The sequence below is a fragment of the Onychomys torridus genome, chromosome 12, assembly GCF_903995425.1.
Source record: "Onychomys torridus chromosome 12, mOncTor1.1, whole genome shotgun sequence".
In the NCBI taxonomy this organism is placed as follows: domain Eukaryota; kingdom Metazoa; phylum Chordata; class Mammalia; order Rodentia; family Cricetidae; genus Onychomys; species Onychomys torridus.
The window spans coordinates 72,610,012-72,617,408 of record NC_050454.1 but is presented as its reverse complement, the minus strand read 5'-3'; the positions used below and the strand labels follow the sequence as shown (position 1 = coordinate 72,617,408).

Below are 7,397 nucleotides of genomic sequence, written 5' to 3'. Positions count from 1 at the left end.
AATGCTCCATAGTCTTTAAACATTGTGAATACTTTAAAGTCCAAAGTCTCTTAACCGTGAACTCCTCTAAAAGCCAAAGTTTACACATGTAGCATGCAATGGTATAAAGTAAACATGCTTATTCCAAAAGGGAAGTACTGTGGCTTTGGAACAGTGAGATTAAAACAAAGCCCAAACCCAGCAGGGCTCTGTGCCCAGCCTTTGGGGCTTGTGATGTAATCCTCTGGGCTCCAAAGGTCTTGGACCCCTGCAGCTCTGTCACTTGCAGCACACAACCCTCCCTTAGGCGTTGGTGGCTCCTTTCTGCACCAGCAGCAGCGGCTTTCCTTGGTGGATGTTCCTTGGTCTTGGCATCTCCAGAATCCTCGAGTCTCCACTGGCACCGAGGCCTCACTATCACAGGTTCATACAGTAGCCTCTCAGGGCACAGGGACTCCACCTCTGCCACACAGTGCCAGTCCCAGCTGTCCTGCATGGCTCTCAGTCTTGTATCTTTAGCTTCAAACCAGCACCCTGCAGACAGTGCTTACCACACTGCCAAGTTCTGCTGCCATGTGGTGCTGTAGCCTGGTCCCCCTGGACCACAACTTCTGTGTGCTGACCCCAAGGAAACACTTTCCCAGGCAGTTGCTTCTGAGGAACAAGGAACCCCTTCAGCCTAGGCTTTCCTTAAATGAATTCAGATCCTCTCGCTTCTTGTGGGAGGGATCTTACCCCCAGGACAGACTTCCTCTTGCCCCAGGACAGTACAGGAGTTTTAACTTCAGAAGTGCTGGTATCACAGCTACTTTCTCAGCCTGAATGCTCTCTCCTCCTGAAATTTCCTCAAACAAACCAGTCCATTATCTTCAAACTTAATCCCACAGAAGGCCTCAGGACACAGGCAGAAGGAAGCCAGATTCTTTGTCTAAAATATCACACCAATGGGCCTTATCCCAGTTCATGATAAAGTCAAGATATTTATCCATTGCCCCTCTAAAACCTCACAATCCCAGCCTTTTCTCCTCTTAGGAAATTCAGAGCGCAAATCTAGGGAATGCTGCTACCCATAGTGGTCTAAGTTGCTGCAAGCCACAGAAATATACAAGTAGGATTTCAGCTGATGATGACAAAGCTAATTAATACCTGGAAGAAGCCAAGGGCCTTCCAGAGCTCAAGCTGAGGCTCAAGGAGCCTTAGTGACATTTGGCTTTTGATTATCAGCCATTTCCTGCTATGAGTTTCTTGTGTGCTATTGTAACTTTTCCACCGTTTACTGGGCACCATGTCCCCTCAGCTAAAGGAATATTCAGATATATATCTGACAGCTATGCACAGCCAGAACCCCAGTTCAAGCTTCCCTGTAATTATCGTCATTGGCAGCATCTGGCCAGGTCCATCCCCAGACAGAGGAAAGTACCTTATCAGAGATACCTCTGTACTCTCTAAGAACACACTCAAGCATCCAGACTACCTGTTTGAGAAGGCCTGGCGGATGTGCCAATTAAGCTTAACTTCCTCCTTTCCCAAACCTTACCTCTAGTTCCAGATCTCCCTTTAACTATCACCAGAGTCATCTAGCTGTACACAGGTTGCCCAGCTACCAAGCACACTCTCCCCCACCCTGCAGAAAAAATACGGCAGATAGCTGGGACAGTAGGAGCCACAGGAAAAAAGAAGGCAGTTTTGTTTTCTCCCATTGACCTAGCAACTTACAGATTCTTAACATTTTCTACCAAACGCATTTAAGACTAGTGGAGCACCTAAGATCCTCTTCTTAGATATTACCTGAATTTAGCCTTTAGTTAATTCATTTCCCCATTGGTCACTTCCCTTTGGGGTTGCAAATGATAATTAACAGTTACTGCCTCTCTGTGTGATTCTTATCACCCCTCCATTTGACCCTGGAAGCCTGGCTTTGCACTGCTAAGGGAATACTCTTGCAAGTGTATCTATACCAGGACTTCCAGGGCATGTGGAACACAGAGAAGAGAAAAGAGAATGGAAGAACTAGATGGGTAAGAACTTGAGAGGAACAAACTGAGATGGGGAAGAACTAGATTGAAGGGCTAGAAGAGAGAACTAGAGAAACGAGATGGAAGATGAGGTAGAGCCAGGTGGGGAAGTACTAGCTGGGTAAGAACAAGCTGAAAAGGACCTAGATGAGGCAGAATTAAGATGAGAGAATTAAGATAGAACTTAGAGGGAGCAGTAGATAAGTATAGAGAGAAATCAGGCAAGAAAGGAGCTAGGCACAAGAACAGAACTGAAGCTGTGTAAATAGGATGTTATGCCAGAGGAATTAAAGCAAGTGGACTATAGAGCTCGGTGTGCTGAGAGTCTATTTCCCAAAATAGTTCTTGCTGTTCATAGTTCTCTCTCCTGAGCCCCTGGGTGTGTAATATTAAGGCTGGTCCCACTAACATTACACAAGACTAAGTGTCCCCACATCTATTTACTAAGATGGTCCTTTACGGATGTGCTGGCAGGCCAGCCTGGTCTGAACAGTCCTGCACTGGCCTCTCAGCATCCCTGTCTTCCAGGATCCTACCAGACAGCCTGTTAAGTTCTGCTCCCAGCATTCAGTGGCTTTCTAGCTTAGTGAACCAAACAACTCTACGGACCTTTCACAATTAATTCAAAAGCGTAAATGCTACGGTCAGGTTTATCACAGCAGTGGCCTCATTTCTTAGTTTTGCTTTTATTTTGTTTTGCCCCCCCCCCCATTTCTGAGATAATATACCTCGACAAACACAACTTTAAAGGAAGACAGAGTTTGTTCAGCTCACAATCCAAGGTTCCAGTTCTTTATTGTAGGGACATCAATGTAGGAACTGAAGCCGCGGGGCACATCGTTTTAATATATTCTTTAGGGGCCACTGAATGGCATTTAAAAAAGAGAGAAAAAAAAGATGGTTCCAAGGTGGAGATGAGAATCAGAGGGATAGGATGAAGAAGGGCTCAGCTTCTGACCGTGTGCACAAGGCCCTGTTTGATTTCCACCGGGGAGAAAGAATAGGGTGCAGGAGGAAGGGGAAGTGGGGGGAGAGAGGGGAGTGGGGAGGAGGAAAGGGATGTAGGAAAGTGGCAGAGAGAAGGATGAGAGAGAGGAAAGTAGAGAGAGAGAGAGAGAGAGGGTGAGGAGTGGTGTGTGTGTGTGTGTGTGTGTGTGTGTGTGTGTGTGTGTGTGTGTGCACGCGCGTTTTTGTGTGTATATATATACATGTAGGCACATATATAGAGATACACACATGTAGGAGAACATATGTGTACACATATACATGTAGGGACACATATGCATATATATATATATGTAGGAGCATATATATGTGTATATACATATATAAACATGTAGAAACACATATATGTGGGTACACACACACACACACACACACACACACATGCTCATACATACACATACATATATATGCTCTTTTAAAACATGTGCCCCTGTGTAGCATTTACATACAAGCTGCTTTCCTATATTTTAAACGTGCTATGCAAAAGGAGATTAGGTAACATCTCTTCAGAGAAGCAAGGCCTCAGGAGTGCAATGGGAAGCAAAGCACTCTGGGCCATCTGCACTTCCTCTTAGGAGCAGGCCTGGTGCTCACTCTGAACTGTGCCCTCTGGTGGTCGTTGCTGTTAGGGTCTCTAGATTCTGTTTCTCTCCTGTGGATCCTGTGATTTCTTTCCTTTTTTAACTTTAAGAGACGGAGCCTAAGGGTCTGGAGAGGGGTCAAGAGAGGGAGCGGGAGAGGAAGAAAGACAAGAATGCTGTTTTCTCTCGTGTTCAGAATCTCGATTTAGATGTATGTTGAACAGATATGACTGGAAAGCGGCTGGGGAGTGTTTGGAGGGAGGAAGGGGGAAGGGTGTAGGGTGGATGTAAGCAAAGTACAGTAACACACATGTACAGAAATGGTGTAAAAAACCTGGTGTTTTGTTTGATAATTACATAAAGAAAGAAAACAAAATCACCAAAGGGTTTCAGCCCAGCACCCACTGCAAGGCTTGGTGTTGGGAGCCAGGGTTCCCTTTTAGCCTCTAGAAAATCCAGGGCTGGCCTGAAGACAGAGACACCTCCTGGGCCTCCAAGGATGTCTTCACAGCACGGTCTTTCCTCACGCCTCACCTCCATTTCCTCCCTGTGGGCTTCAGTCTTGAGCAGGCACATTTGGTGTAACAGCTGGGTAGAATTGCTGAAACTAAACGTCCATGGCATTTCCCAACCTCAGTGGAGGAAATCTGGGGCTGAGTGCTTTTTGTTGGAAAGGGACACTGGCCTGTGCACTGGTAGGATGTGCCAGTAGTTATTCCTTGTACCCAGCGATGTGTCTATGTATATGGCCCACTCTACATAAAACCACTTATTCTCTCCCCAAGACTAGGGAGCTTTCTGGTAAGCAGAATGGGTCTTTCACAGTTGTGTCAGAAAGTGAGACAAACATTTGAGTAAGTGGGGGGTAGTCCTTAGCAACAGGTAGGAGCCCCATGCCTCCAGCCTGGAGATGAAATGCCATTTGAAAACATGCTCCTATGTGCTGTTTCTTTGGAGGTCAAAAACACTCTCCACCTGACACCTGAAGAACAATCCTAGAGCAGTGGTCTGATCTTGGGACTTGGTGGCCATAGGATATGGACTCTGTGACTGTGGTGGCGGTTGGACGCCGTGAAGAGGGCCCAATCCCAGGCCCTTTTTATTTCCGTACATGGGAAGTGTCACAGGTTCACATGGAGGCTTTTCTGTTGTCCCTTCCCACCAGCGAGCTGCCAGGGACTTTTGATTCCGGAAGCTTCCTATCACACTTAGAATAAACCCACTCTGCTGCAAAGGCTCCACAGGATGTGGCCCTGTGGCGTCCTTTCTCCACAGCCAGGATCTCCCCCAATCCTTCTTTCCATTCCTCACACCCCAACTCCACTGCGCCTTAAGTCCGTCACCCAGTCATCATTGTGGCCTGGGTGCTCTTCCTACAGGTCAGGGTGGCTGTGCTCATCCTTGAGTCCCCGTGAGCCGCCCCCCCCCCCCCCATCTCATTAACCTCATTAGCTGGAGGGTTGCACATGGCCAGTTCTCTACTTCATCGTCTGTGTTCATCCACACTCTGATAGTTATTGTGACCTACTGGGCAGGAGTCTCCTGGAATGCAGTAAATATCCTCTGAATCATGGCTCTGTTCCTTGCATAGGCCATAGAAGGCCAGGCCTGGATGTAGACAGAGATGCTTCCTGGTCTCAAGCGTTGTCTTTTTAAACTTTCCCCATCCCTCAGCTCCATTTCCTCTCTGTGAACTTCCATCTTGGGTGGGCTTATTTTGCAATGTCAAGATCATTACCCAAACTGTCACCTTAAGTGGACTTTCTCAACCTCAGCTGATTGACATCCTGAGCTGAACAATCTTTCGTTGGGGTGCAGCAGGCCTGTTCTACCCATCTTTAGGATGTTTAGCTCCATCCTTAGTTCCTACCTGCCCCCCTAGTAGTGGGTACTCTTAGGCATGTCAACCAAAAATATCTACAGACATTCCCAGATATCTTCTAGGATCACTGGCTGACAGCATGGTGTCTCAGCTGCTCCAACAGAAATCTAGAAGAATCTGAACTCTGAAGATTCTCTGCCCAGGGAATGTGATAGTTCCTCCCTTATACCTTGAGATTTTCTCTATCAGTCATAGAAAGTTCTAGATCCTCCTTGGAGCTGCATCATATTTCAATGTGAGAATTGTATCTATTTTACTTGATTTGCCTTGGTATTGATAAAAGTTTTGGTCATGTCCAATCTACTGATTATGCAAATGACACAGGAATGAGTAACCATGGTCACTGGAAGGAGAATTAGTTAGTAGAAGATAGGAATCTTTGGCAGGTTTACATTTGAAAGGAACCATTAAAAAATATTTGGAATAGTTCCTAAAGTTGGGTCTTGATTGTCCCTTGTGAGCCATGGAGAGTGCTTTTACCTGCTTTACTTCGTGGGTCACAAAGGCAAGTTTGGTCATGAGTTCCTGGAGTTTGAATTCTGACCTGATGGAAAACTGTGCTATGCCAACAACAGCAATTACAAAAATGATGTCATGATCATAAAAGAGGCTTATGTACATAAAAGTGTGATGAAAGAATTAAAGAGAATTATTGATGACAGTGAAATCACCAAAGAAGATGATGCTCTGTGGCCCCCTCCTGACCAAATAGGCCGGCAGGAGCTTGAAATCGTCATTGGTGATGAACACATTTCTTTTACAACATCAAAAATTGGTTCCCTTATTGATGTCAACCAGTCTAAGGTTCCAGAAGGCTTATGAGTATTTTATTATCTTGTCCAGGACCTGAAGTGTTTAGTCTTCAGTCTTATTGGATTGCATTTCAAGATTAAACCCATCTAGATTGGATATTGTAGACATGGTGGGGGGAGTTTTTAGTTACCGTAATTAGGAATTTTTTTCTGTATATTGGGGCAATTTTTATAAACAATAAATGATGGTCTTTAATAAATGTAAAAAAAAAAATTGGAACAATGATATTATGTCCATTGCTTAGAAAGTTACGTGGAGCTGCCGCAGCCCAGTCCTGTTGGCTACGTTCAGATTTTACTTGTCTAAGCAGGGCCCACGTGTCAGCCCTTTGTAAAGCTTTGTGCCCCTAATGGATGCCAAGGTCCAAAGCTTAGAGTGTGAGGAGGGGCAGAGACCATGTTAAATGAAAACCATGTTTTGGAGAAGTTTGGGCAAGAATGGAGAGAGCCAAGGTGAGGGGCTACTGCCTGCTTCAAGGACTTTAGCAAGATGTGTGGGCAAGAACATCTCTTTCTTCATGCCTTGGGGTAGGATGATGTGTAGTCTCCCTTCCTTACTGGCTTCAAACACCAATTAATAAAAGCTCACTCTGCCCCAAGGCTGACATAAAATGGGCAGTGCAAGGTGTGTGACACATGAGCTGTCAAAAGGGAATCTTGATTGTGCGGGTGTGGATGAGGCCTCAGGCCTGGTGGCCTACCCAAGGCCCCTAGCTCTAAGGCAGGAGACTCACACCCAGGCCTGTCAGCAGGGCCCGACTTCCTCTCTAATGGCAGCCAGGGCTCCACGACTTGTTGCTTACTCCTTGTTTTTCCTTTCCTCTCTTCATCTTGTTTAAGTCCTTTCCCCTCTGGCTCTGGGACTGACTTCCCAGCCTCCCTTGGGTGAACGCTCTCCATAGAATTTTAGGGAAGCAGGTAGACAGGGGCTTCTACTTCCCTGCGATTGGGGCCGTGAGCTGCGTCCCTAAACTGTCATCTTTGCTCCAGGCTGTTCCTGCCAGGATGGTCTTTGGGAGCCCTGCCCCCCAAAGGAGAGCTGCTGGGTGTGTGACAGGCCAGGTCCTTCCTTCCACCCTGATAAGGCCAGGCAGGCAGCTAGGGCTGGAATGTAAACCACCCC

At 46.4% G+C, this 7,397-nt stretch overlaps 1 pseudogene; it reads left to right on the top strand.

Annotated features, from left to right (window-relative positions):
- Positions 1 to 3,477: 3,477 nt before the first annotated feature.
- LOC118593883 lies at positions 3,478 to 6,365 on the top strand (annotated as a pseudogene).
- Positions 6,366 to 7,397: the final 1,032 nt, after the last annotated feature.